Source organism: Passer domesticus, chromosome 8, assembly GCF_036417665.1.
Source record: "Passer domesticus isolate bPasDom1 chromosome 8, bPasDom1.hap1, whole genome shotgun sequence".
NCBI classification, from domain to species: domain Eukaryota; kingdom Metazoa; phylum Chordata; class Aves; order Passeriformes; family Passeridae; genus Passer; species Passer domesticus.
The window spans coordinates 25,238,778-25,251,953 of record NC_087481.1 but is presented as its reverse complement, the minus strand read 5'-3'; the positions used below and the strand labels follow the sequence as shown (position 1 = coordinate 25,251,953).

Genomic DNA, 13,176 nt, shown 5'->3' with positions numbered 1-13,176 from the left:
CCAGCCTCACGTATTCCATGACTGCAGGTTACTGGCAGGGAATTGAAGATGTACTTGGCAAAGGTACTTTCTGTCTGGGACAGGGATGAGCAAAACAGGAAGCCTGTTTCTCTCTCAGTCAGCATCTTTCCAAAGGCTCAGTCTGTTCCAGACCTTGCTTGAGCCTTGCCCATCTTTTCCTGGGGATGAAGTAGCGCTGTGGGCAGCCACTGTTGGGAAAATGAAGCTAAAAGAGGAAAATGTGGGATACTCTGAGGCTTTTTTGAGGGCGGGAAAGCTCCAGCTCACCTTCAGCTCAGCAGCTGGTGATGCCTCAGGTTTTAGCTTTTCTATTTTTCAGATTCTGTGCTGCTTCAGTGTGTGGGTCTGGGCTTCATATTAGGGGATGGTGAGCTCTCTGCACAGAGCAGGGAGACAAAACAATTCCTGCTCTAGCTGGGCACCAAGGACAAATGATCCAGATCTCAGGCCCAAGAGCACAAACAACTGGACTGAAAAGAGACAAACAAGCAGGATGGGATTGCATGGGCTGGAGCTGGAATTGGACAATTAACTCCAATATGCAAATGGAGCAGAACTGATCAAAGTGACAGACCCCGTGACCGGTCGTGCATTTTGTAACCATTTTGGTTCATCTTGGGTGCAGCCCTGGCTGGGCTCTTGTGCTGCCCAAGGTGGATCCATTGAGGAGATCCTTTTAATAAATCCCTGCTTTATTCTTTAACTCTGTCCAGCCTCTGCTCTAGGCCAGCCTTCCCAAGGCATCACTGGGAGCTCTGCCAGGCTGGGCAGGACTTGGGATGATTCCTGATCTTGGGCTCTTTCCCAGGTTCCCCAATTTCTGCCAGGGCAGGATGAATTTTGCTGCTTCCAGGGCTGTGTTGAGGAGGCCAGGAGAAGTTCTGCACTCCACTGCCAGCTTTGCTTATTTTAGCAAAGAGAAGGGAAATATTTTGGGGTAGGGAGGGAGAGATCCATGTGTCCCATTGCATTGCTGGGACGGGCTCTCCCCATCTGTGGGAAATGGATTTGTAGAAAATTTTTAAACTTGACAGAAGGTTCACACAGTATCTATTTGTATGTAAACTCTGAGATAAGAAATGCTGACTTAGAAATGTTATAGAATAGGACAGACATTGTGGAGGGAGAAATCGAATTAGAAATAAGTTTTAAAGGATGGCTTTATAAAAAAGACTAGATATTTTGGAGAAATAGAACTATGAAAGATGCATTGTATTAGGACTTAGGAAGAGTAATTTTAGATTATTGGCTTTAAAGTGTTTGTAGTATGGTGTGGTAAAAGTTGATAGGTTAAGAAATGTTTATAGTAGGAAATAGTCAGCTTCTGACTGTGATGGTGTGAATTATAACATCTTTATTGTCTCACCCTTATCATGGGACTGAAAATGGAAGAAAAGTTTTTAAAACACCAAAAAAATTTGAACAAGTGTTGGAATAAGTTTTTTTCTGACCTAGAGATGAGGCAACTGAGAGGTGTGTTAAAACTTTTATTCTATTTTTAGTCTTGTGAGAAGGGTGAGACCATACAGATGTTACAATTCACACCATCACAATCAGAAGCTATTTTTAAATTAACTATTAAAATTACTATATAATAAAACAATAAAATAATTTAATATGGTAATAAAATAACTATATAATTTAACTATTTTTAATTACAGTACATGACAAGTATTTCTTCACATATTATTTAAAATATTATTATAAATATTTTAAACTAATCATTTAAAATCACTTCTCATAAATCTTGCTACAATATATTTTTCATAATTTTATTTCTGTAAAATATCTCATCTTATTTATAAGGTTACTTTTTACAATTTATTTCCTGTTCTATTTCCCTCATAATAATATTTATTTTATTCTATAATATTTCTAAGTAAATATTTCTTATTTTTAAATGTACATAGAAATATATTATTTATATATATATAAATGTGTTTATATGTATGTAAAATATATATGTATGTATGTATACTTTATTCATAAATATCTATAAATATGCATGTATATATAAATGTATATAAATGTATATAAAGTGTATCTATATATTTCATATACAGATAAAATGTCTATATATCTATATATAAGGTGTGTATATATATTTATATATAAATACAAATATGTATTTTACATACAAATAAATTATAAATATAAATTTTCTATTAAATTTAAAATTTTCTGTTCAATTCTTTACAAATCCATTTCCCCACAAACAAGGGGCCAAGAGCTGACCTCATTGTTTCCCTGCAGGAAATGGGGTTTTCCAACAACTGGAATTTTTCAGTGCCATGGAGGTTCTGCATCCTGTCCTACCTGGAAGTGCCAGCCACGAGGCAGTGCTGGGGCTTTTACTGGAAGGAATATTTTTAGCCTGGCAAGGTTTTAAAAAAAAAATAAAAAAGAAATTTATTCCTTCAGACAGTCGTGCCTTGGTCTGTCACCGCGAGCACAGGGATGGCACCAGCACCACCCCAGTGCATCCCCAGCTGGGGATCCAGATGGATCCAGGCCTGGGTCAAGGCTGGACACGAAAATCAATCACAGCTGAAAATGAGAGGAAGGGGAAGTGTGAAAAAACCTGGTGGGTGCCAGATGAGCCCCCCCCAGCCTGCCCTGAAAAACCTCCCAAATTCCAGGGAGGGTGAACCCCTGGAGTGCTGCCCTGGGAAATGCTGAAGGTGGATGAGCTGGGGGATGCTGCCACTGCCAGGAAAATAATTCCTGACTGGGATGGGCTGGGCACAGGTGAGGAGGGCCATCACCCCCCTTTCCTCCAGGCTGGCATTTCCCCAGTCACCCTCCTGATAAGCCGGGCCAGGAGGATGAGGAGCAGTATCAGCTATTATCTGAAGGTCAGCTGAAGAGCTGGCAGACACTAATTAGCAGCTGCAATCAAGGAGAGGGCAGGGCCAGCCTGGTTGGTGGGACTGGGATGGCCTGAGCTGGGCTGTGCTTCTCTGCTGGCCCCCAAACTATCCTGAAACCCAGAAGAGGAGGATAAATCCCAGTGGAGTGCGTGCCACAGCTGGATTTTAGGATGAGGAGGCTGCAGGAGGCCCCAGGGGATGTGGAGGGTGCCAGAGGATGTCTGGCTGGCTGGGAAAACCTCTCTGCCTGCACCTCTGCCCCGGCATCCGTGCTGTCAGGACACACAACGCGGGTGCTGCCTTTGTGCTGGTCTGTTATCAAACCCCCTGCTAAATAAAGACCTCCAGCCCCCCAAAATCAGCACTCCCAGCCACCCTGCAGAGAGCAGGGCAGAAGCAGGCAGGGAAGGGAGTGGAGATGGGGTGGAGGACAGATCTGGGACCCGGAGAGCACCGGAGCAGGTGATTATTTTATTCTTTTGGGGGCAGGAGGAAGAAATTGCCATGTGGCACTGCCTGGCTTTACCTGGAGGGTGCAGCTGATGAATAGGAGTGTTTTACTTGCCGCAGGCTGAGCCACGGAAAGCTCAGGAGAGTTTTTTTCCTGAGCTGCTCCATTAACACAAACAGACAGCAAGGCGAGCTGCTGACACCGGGGTTAATTAAATCCATCTCTCCATCAATTCTTATTCAGCTATTATCGATGGTCATTAGATCAGCGACAAAGTGACAAGCAAACAGTAATAGACTCATCTTAACCCTTGTGCTGCTGGAGGAGGGGAAGCGCTGCAGGTGAGGGGGGAGGTGGCTGCTCTGCTCAAATTCTGTCTGCTCTCCCTTAGATCATCCCAGCTGTACTTGAGTCCTCTGGGCAGGCCAGGTCACATTCTGCCAGCAAGGAGGAAGAAGGGACACGTTCTTCCTGTGTCCCTCTCTGTCCTTCTCCCACAGCTTCATGGCCCAAGGTCACACAACCCCAGGAGGGTTTGGGCTGGAAGGGACTTTAGGGATCATCTTGTTCCATCTCTTTGCCATGGGCAGGGACACTTTCTCTTATCCCAGCCTGCTCCAAGCCTGGCCTTGGACACTTGCAGGGATCCAGGGGCAGCCACAGCTGCTCTGGGCATCCTGTGCCAGGCTCCCACAGGGATGCTGGGCACAGTGGATGTGACATGGTGACATGAAGGCTGAAAACAGCAAGGTCCCACTGCCATGGCACAGAGAGGGCAGAATGCTCTGGGGCACCTGCACCTTAATATTGGTCCCCGTGGTCACAAAATCCCCCTGGTCACAAAATCCCTCTGGTCACAAAGCTGCCCCAAACTGCCAGGCAGAGCAATGGGGTGATGCCACCCTCAGCAGAGACCCACAGAGCTGCTGGGCACCCCTGAGCAACCAAACAAACCATGGAATAAAAACCAGGATAACTCCACCCGTGGAAGGACTAAGAAGAAGAAGAAGGGAATATTCAGCTCCCAGAGCTGTTCCTTCTTGCAGAAGGCAGAGCTGCTCTCCCCTTGCCCCCACACCCATGTCCTGCAGGCTCCTCCAGTGCCACTCACACTTTTCCAGTCAGCCTGGCGGGGAAAAGCTGTGGCTGCTGCTGCTCTGCTCCCTCTCCCCCTCTGATTAACAGCTTAAATGAGAACTGAAGGCTGCCCAAGGGCTGCAATACATTTTCACGCTCCTGCCGCCGCAGCCAACAAGGCAATGTCCAGCTTCCTTCAAGGTCACTCACAACCTTCAAGTGACTTTCCAGCGCTTGTGTCCTGTGGTTTTAGATCCTGGAGTGAAGAGATGGGAGTGCTGGGGCTTGGCGCTGGCCCACGTGATGATGGGCTGGGAAATGTCAGCAGTAAAATAAACACGTAATTTTGTGCAGGTAAATAACTCACATAGGATTTTTTTTTTTTTTTTTTTTTTTTTTTTTTTTTTTTTTTTTTGTCTGCTTGTAAATCATAGAATCACTGCATGGTTTGGATTGGAAGGGACCTTAAAGATCATCTAATTCCAACACCCTCCCATGGGCAGGGACACCTTCCACTATCCCAGGGTGCTGCACTGCCCATCCAACCTGACCTTGGACACTTCCAGGTGATGCCTTGGGAAGGCTGGCCTAGAGCAGAAGCTGGACAGAGTTAAAGAATAAAGCAGGGATTTATTAAAAGGATCTCCTCAATGGATCCACCTTGGGCAGCACAAGATCCCAGCCAGGGCTGCACCCAGGATGATCCAAAATGGTCACAAAATGCACAAGCACTCAGGGGGTCTGTCACTTTGATCAGTTCTGCTCCATGTGCAGATTGGAGTTAACTGTCCAATTACAGCTCCAGCCCATGAAGTCTCATCCTCGTTTTTCTCTCTCCAGCCCACATTGTTTGTGCTCTTGGGCCTGAGATTTGGATCATTTGTCCTTGGTGCCCAGCTAGAGAAGGAATTGTTTTGTCTCCCTGCTCTGTGCAGAGAGCTCACCATCCCCTGATGTGAACCCAGACCCACACACTAAAGCAGCACAGAATCTGAAAAATATAAAAGTTAAAACCTGAGGCATAACAGGGATGGGTTATCTTCCACTCCTCTGTGCCTGTATTTTATCACCTTCACTGTAAAGATCTTTTTAACTGTGTGTAAGGTGATAGCCTTACATACAATAAATACACTTAAAAAGATATTTGTTACCACTTTTCTCCCTCTCATAATCGTCCTTGTTCTTGTGCTGTTGGAATTGGTGTGGCTGTGGTGGTAGGGATGTGATTTTCTGAAGAAGATGCCTGAAATCCCTCCTTCCAACCTCTGATGCAAGGACGAGGTTTCTGAGTGCTGGCACTGATGCCTCAGCTTTTCTATTTTTCAGATTCTGTGCTGCTTCAGTGTGTGGGTTTGGGCTTCATATGAGGAGATGGTGAACTCTCTGCACAGAGCAGGGAGACAAAACAATTCCTGCTGTAGTTGGGCACCAAGGACAAATGATCCAGATCTCAGGCCCAAGAGCACAAACAGCATGGGCTGGAGAGAGAAAAACAAGCAGGATGGGACTGCATGGGCTAAAACTGTAATTGGATAATTAACCCCAATATGCAAATGGACCAGAACTTATAAAAGTGAGAGACCCTGTGAGTGGTTGAGCATTTTGTGACCATTTTGTTTCATTTTGGATTCATCTTGTGACCATTTTGGTTCATCTTGGGTGCAGCCCTGGCTGGGCTCTTGTGCTGCCCAGGGTGGATCCATTGAGGAGATAATTTTCATAAATCCCTGCTTCATTCTTTAGCTCTGTCTGGTCTCTGTTCAAGATCAGCCTACACAAGGCATCAGCACAAGTGCCCCACCTGCACTGGCAGGAAATGTGTCCCTGCAGGATGTCCTGGGATTCCTGGACACAGTTAATGGTTCAGTGCTGGTTCATGGCTCTGCAGGACACGCTGCTGTTTTTGTGGGGCTCAGAGATCTTGGAGCGTGCTGCAAAGAACTTCCTTTGAGTCGCTCCTCACAGCGGCTTTTAACACCTGCAGAAGCTGCAACATCCTCCAGAACTGGTGGAGAAAAAATTTCTGAGCTGTTGGAGCTTTTCTTGCCAGAGTGGGCAGGCAGGGAGTGAATATCCATGGGGGAAAGGAGGCAGGATGTTGCAGGGTGAAGGTGTGACACACCTCTGTGTCCAAACACAGCCCTGCTGCTCCTGAAGGACCTCCTGGATGGCAGCAGGGATGATGGAACATGTGATCTTTAATGTCCCTTCCAGTCCAAACCAGCCTGGGATTCTAGATGTCTGTAATTGTCAGATTAAGTTTTTTTTCTGACCCAGAGATAGGGCAACTGAGAGGTGTTTAAAAAACTTTTATTATATTTTTATAGAATTTTTTTCTATAAAATATCTGTTACTTATAATAGATATTTTTGATAGATATGTTTAATATATGTAATATATCTTTATAATTTATGCTATTTTTATATAATGTGAAGGGTGAGACAATACAGATGTTATAATTCACACTGTTATAATAAAAAGCCAACTATTTCTTTAAGAATTTTCTACAAATTCATTTCCCACATCTAATCATCCCATAGCCAAGGTGGTATTTTATCCTTGGTGTGAAGGGATACAGGGTGGGCACATTAGGGAATGTCCCTAATTCCTGAGGCAGGGGGAAAACAGCACAGGGGGATGAAAGTTGATTCCAGCTCAAGGGCTGATCTGAAGGGGAGAGCAATTTCCCCCCTCAGCAGAGCCCCTGATCCAGGAAAGTGCCCGTGTCTGGTGGGGATCCAGCTGGGATCCAGCCCCTTTTCCAGCTGGGAGAGGGAAGAGGTGGCTGGGTGTGAGCAGGGGACAAACACAGAGCAAAGCCTGAGCTCGTCCCTGCTCTGGGAAGGGACTGTGGCTCTGCTCAGCAGCTCAAACCTCACGCACGTCCCTCCCCAAAAGGGAAATAATTGCCATATTCATTTGTGCAGGGAAATAATTACTTCATTCATGACACAAAGTCAATTTTTGTCCTGAACCAGAGGGAGCTCTGCACTGACAGAGGGAATTTGAAGGAGAGCAACAATCAGCCTGGCATTTGTATCCTCAATTAAAGGCGAGAAGGAGCCAGCGGTGAGTTGTGGGGGCTTTTCTTTTTCCCTCTCCCTCTGTTTTTTTGCACATCAAATTAGATAACAGCTAAAATGTTCTGGCTTCTCCAGCTCAGGCTGGGGGGAGAGGAAAGGTCTCCTTTAACTTCATTAGCTGTACTGAAATCAAAAGCTGACTGGGGCAGGAGCTGTTTCGCTCCCTCATTTTGTGGCAGCTGGGTGAGGGCTGATGGGCAGAGAGGGGCAACCTTTTGGTGCTTTAGTGGGGCCAGGAGAGGCACAGGCAAGTGCTTCACCCAGGTGAAACTGTTTATAAGGATTAAAAGGGAAAAGATTTTTTAAAAAAGCACCTGGGGCCAGTGTGCTGTGGGAGAAGGTGTCTGATGTGGGCTCAGGAATGTGGGAAAATGGGAGTTCTGGGTGAGGGGGAAAGGGCAGCCTGCAGTGGGAGGATGGGTTCTCTCATAGGTGAATTATAAACTGGAGCCTTTGGAATGGCTGCTGAGCTCTGGGGTGGCTCCAGATCCCAGCATCTCGCAGCAGAAGGCATCCCATGCTCTGTGTGGATTGTCCCCTGGAGTCACTCCTGTGTCACCTGCTCTGGAGGGAAGCTGGGGGCACTGCTGGCTCACCCGGAGCAGAGGGAGGGGCATGTCTGCACGGGCTAATTGATAGCTACTAAATTATGTGGGACAAAAGGCAATTGCAGGGGTTTTTTTTGAGTAAATATATGTGTTTTTCCCCATTTGCATCACCATGCTTGAAGGGGTGATCTGTGATAGAAAATTGTCAAAACATTAATGACTATTTCAGCAGGAGCCACATACCTTGTACTGGGCTTTTCTCAAATATTTAACCAAATCTTAAATCTTTGAGAGGGCAGTTTAGGAGTTTATTCAGCGGCAGTGGGAGCAGGGAGCCCAAGGGGGTCTGGGCTGTGATATCCTTGTGTGAGGCTCAGCACTTCCCTTGGGATGGGGCTGTCCAGCTCAGCCAGCACCACAGGGAATGTCATGGAATCCTGTAATGGGTTTGGAATCCTATAATGGGTTTGGAATCATATAATGGCTCAGAAGGGCCCTCACAGACCGTCTACTTCCAACCCAAATATCCTTAAGGCCCTCCATATGGTGAGCTTTCCCTGCCTCCAAAATTGAGTGCAGAATGTGAAGATCAGCCCTGGCTCCATCTTCCTCCCTGCATCCCTCAGAGCATTCCCAGCCTGTGTTTCTCCTGGGCACTGGCTAAATCTGCTTCCTGAGCCTCACATACCTGAGCACAGCCCTCTCAGAAGGATGGAGATCAGGTTTGCAAAGCTGTTTTTTCTCCTCCACGTTGACTTTTCAGCGTCAGCACCTGGCTCCAGCAGGGAGGCTGTCCTTGTTGGAGGGGTCTGAACAGGAGGTTTGGGAACAGCCAGCCCAATCCACGAGCATTTGCACCACAGGGGAAGCAGGGAGCAGCTCTCAGCCTGGTGAGTGGAAAAGTCCTGCTGGCTGGTAGCTATTTTGAGGGAAGGCATTAATTGAGGACCAGGGGGAAAACAATAAAGCCATCCCCAAAATAGAAGCTGTCAAAATGTCGTTGCTAGGAGTGAAGCCCAGCCCAATTTATGGTATTTTCTTCCTGTTGCAGAGCTTCAAAGCAGCTGTAAGGGGGCCCAGGTTTGGGGGTTTCTTTGCTCCCACCAAACCCAAACTTGCCAAAGATGTGCCCGGGGCCGGCGCCGGGCAGCAGCGCCAGCCGGGCACACGTCAGGCCTGATGCTGTTCCCTGACATTTAGAAGGTGCCTTCGGGGCCCTTTGCATTTGCTGCTCCAAAGATTTGCTTGTTTGTTTTGGAAATTAGCAGCCTTCGAGCTTTTTTATTGAGAAAGCCTCTAAGAAAAAGGGGCTTTTTTCACATGGAGGGAGGATCGCCTGCGGGACGGAGGTTTTGCTTCCAGGATAGGGAGAGAGAAGAGGGGTTTTTAAGGAATAGTTTTGATGTTTCATGTACAAAGGCAGTGTCAGTGTAGCACTAGGTGCGTGGTTCTGGGAGCAGGACCTCCTGCTGCTGGAACACCAGCCAGGGGATGGGACCTGGGGAGGATCAGCATCCCAACAGGACTGATTCTCCCAGCAGCCCCAAGTGGGAGCAGGGTGGTTTATGCTTTCCCCACCCCACACTGCCTCTCCACAAACAGCATTTCAGCTGAAGAAGCAGGATGAAGGCTAGTGAGGGGAGGAAGGGAGGAAAAATCCTGCTCTGCTTCCTGGGCTGGGCTCATGTGGTGGCCCATGAGGGCTGTTGGTGTCAGAGCCCTTCCTGCAGAGCCCTTTTGGATTGTTCCCATGCCACGATTTCCAAGGACCCCTCAGGAAAAGCATTCTCCTTCCACCAATATTATCTCACAGCACTTGCCATCTTTTTTTCTCCCCCATGCAGAAAGCTGCAAATCGAGACCCCGAGGTGCCCGTGCAGCACCAAGACAACTCTGAGATCTCTCTTTTAAAGCTATATTTTCCATTTTGCAGTGTTCAAACACCATCTGCTGTTTTGCACGGCGGCGCTTTCACAGGAGGGGAGCGTTTTTAGGTGTAAATTGTTCTTTAAAGTACATATTGACAGTGCTAGAGGGTGGAAAAACCCTACAGAAAGTACCACAGCCCTGGCCTGCAGTGGCCACCCTTACTGTGGGGGAACTTCATGGTTAGATGGGATATTGGGAAGGGATTTTTTGTGAGGCACAGGGTTCCCAGAGAAGCTGTGGCTGCCCCTGGATCCCTGGAAGTGTCCAAGGTTGAGTTGGACAGGGCTTGGAGCAACCTGGGATAGGGGAAGGTGTCCCTGCCCTTGGACAGGGGGGTTGGAATGACTCTTTAAGGTCCCTTGCAACCCAAACCTTGTAGGATTTTATGAATCAAGGCCAGCATCACCCCAAAAAGACCCCTTGGGTTTATAATAATTAACTGACAATGCTGCCTGTGATGTGCAGCTTTTGGGGCACTGGGGTTGTTCAGAGCAGCAAGGCTTCGTTTCAGAGGGATGCTCCTGACAAAAACCAGGGTAATGAGACCACCCCTCAGTTAATCCCCTGTCTCCCTTTCAAGGCAAGTAAAGCAACAGCAAATAACTGATGGAGAAACTTAGTCCCTGCTCTGCAGCACTTTGACCAAACACGATGACAATAATTGCAGCAGCTCTGCCATCCCCTGCTCCAGTGTCCCTGGGATGGAATGGCTGCAGCCCTGCACTGTCCCAGCACTAACTGGGTGGCTCATTGCCAGCTATTACCTTGTTTATTTTAGGAGCTGTGTGGTCTTTGTGAGGGTCCCCAGGAGGAGGGAAGAGGTGAATCTGACTCCATGTTCTCAGAAGGCTGATTTATTATTATATGATACTATATTATATTAAAGAATGCTATACTAAACTATACTAAACTCTAAAGAAAGGATACATCAGAAGGCTTAACAAGAATAAATAATAAAAACTCGTGACTGATTCCTCCGAGTCTGACACAGCTGGACGGTGATTGGGCACTAAGAAAAAACAATTCACATGTTTGATAAACAATCTCCATATTGCATTGCAAAACACAGGAGAAACAATGAGATAACTATTGTTTTTCTTTTTCTCTGAGGCTTCTCAGCTTCCCAGGAGAAAATCAGGGATTTTTCAGAAAATATCACAGTGGCAAGCTATAATTTATGTTGGGCCAAGTGGCCCAATTACACCAAGGTCAGGGAGTGGCTCCTGAGAAAAGCATGAGAGCCAGAGCCCAGTGGTGCAGCAGCCTCTGGCCCAGCCTCTCCAGGAGGATGCTCCCAAATCCCTGCATGGCCCAGGCTCAGGCACACTCCCCAGCTAAGCACAGGGAACCAGAAGATGATTTTCACACGGGACCTTTATTTTTTCTCCCATTTTTCTATTTCATCTTCTCTTTTTTTTTTTTCTCCTGCCTTTCCAGGTTCTTGCTGGCAACAACAGCCGTTGTGTTTTGACGAGTTAATAAACATCTCCCCCAGGAGTGAGGGAGCTCCAGCATGCTCTGCTTCACCCGTGTTTTACGTCTTGACTAACAGAGTTTGCCGAGCAAGAGGTGTTTTTCTAATCTGAGAACTCGCTGCCTCACGTTTCCCACCTCTCCCCGGAGCTGCCGTGCTTCCCTGCTGCTTCCCTGATGCTTCTGTTATCTCCTGGAGGGCAACCCGTGGCTGCAGCCCCCCCTCTCCTTCCTGCCACCCCCAATCCCACGTTATCACTTGGATCCCGTGCCATGGAGCCGTTTATCAGCCTCAGAAGCTGAGATAGCAGGGTTCATCTTGCTCTGGGACCTGTGTGCTCCCATGGCACAGGATTCCTGTGCTGACAGGATTGCCTTCATCACCAAAAACACCACGAGCTGCTGCTGAGTGCCAGGGCTCTGCATCATTGCTCTACCAACACAGAGCCCCACGACCTGTGGGTTTTCACAGCCTTGTGGACCAAAATCCAAGATTTCATCATCATTTTCAGACCAGCATGTGAGGAAGGCCTCGGAAACCTGAAGAGGGACACTGCTCCAGAACCTGCTGTTACTAGGATGCCCCTCAGGGCTGCGTCCACCTGGAGGTGGCTGCTGCCTTCGTGCCTTTTGGCAAGAAGAATCCAGTCCTTGGATGTGGCATGAGGCAGCCCTGGGAAGGTGGAACATGGTCCGCAGAGCCAAATTGCCAGTTCCAACTTGTAGAACATTATTGCTCCTGAATTATGGATGGTTATTGCACCTCCTGGACAATAAATTATTGAGCTGACATGCTGGATGGAGAGTGAGGAGCAGGGGGCTTGCTCATGGCAGGCGGGTCTGGAATGTGGTGTCTTCACGGGGAGTGGGGGATGTTTTTTCCCCCTTTCCTTCCTGAGCAAGAGCATCTCAGCCTGAAGCTGTGGAAACAGCAGAGCCCTGCTCACCCTGTCTCACCCAGCCAACTGTGAGGGCAGCCCCAGCCAAAAATCCCCAGTGAGGGATCCTGGAGAATCCCTGAACTGGGACAAGGATAGAAACTCCAGGGTCCCCTGTCTGCCTATCCTGCAGCACCATCATGGGCACTTCTGAGCCCAGTAACCTCTCCTTGGCCTCAGGGGGTGTGGGACATGGTTTATTTAGCTGATTAGGTGCTATTTATCTCCCAGGCTGTGCTGGTCCAGCAATTCTGGCAAGGTCTGCTGAGCCCTTGTCTGACACGTGCTGCCGGCAGCCTTGGGCTTTAGGGACTCCCTGAGGGGGCTGTTCCATCATGTTTAACAGACCTTGACAGACCCGTGTGCCCCGTGAGTTTGCCTAAATGCTTTCTGGGGGCCACTTAGGCTGCAGGTCTCCATAGCACCCTGTGGCAATGAGTTCCATAATTTAATCGTGGGTGGCGTGGAAAAAGCGCTGTCTTTTGTTTGTCCCTAAATCTGCTGCCTGATAACTCGATTTGGACACTCCTAGTTCCTCTCTCGGAAGAAACAGGGAATTATCACTGCCTCTGCACCTGCTCCACAGCACTGGTGCTTTTATACTGTCCTGCTGTGGCTTTTCTTTCTCTCTCCTTTATTCATCCCTCCTGGCAATTTCCAATTCTCCTGCCAGCTCTGCTTCACACGGAGGACGGAGATGGAAAGATCCCTGCTTTGCTTTGTAGCTGTGCTGATCTCCCTCTTCTCTTCCAGATGCTCAGGAGGCACTGCTGACCCTGGTCCAGA

The 13,176-nt window shown here is 47.8% G+C and overlaps 1 long non-coding RNA gene across 1 annotated transcript in view; it reads left to right on the top strand.

Moving 5' to 3' along the window:
• Window positions 1-13,176, top strand: part of LOC135306206 (uncharacterized) — a 29,796-nt gene extending 16,620 nt beyond the window's left edge. The window contains exons 5-6 of the long non-coding RNA XR_010367038.1: window positions 7,398-7,488; window positions 11,417-13,176. This is a non-coding gene — a long non-coding RNA (uncharacterized LOC135306206). The remainder of the gene's footprint in view (window positions 1-7,397; window positions 7,489-11,416) is intronic.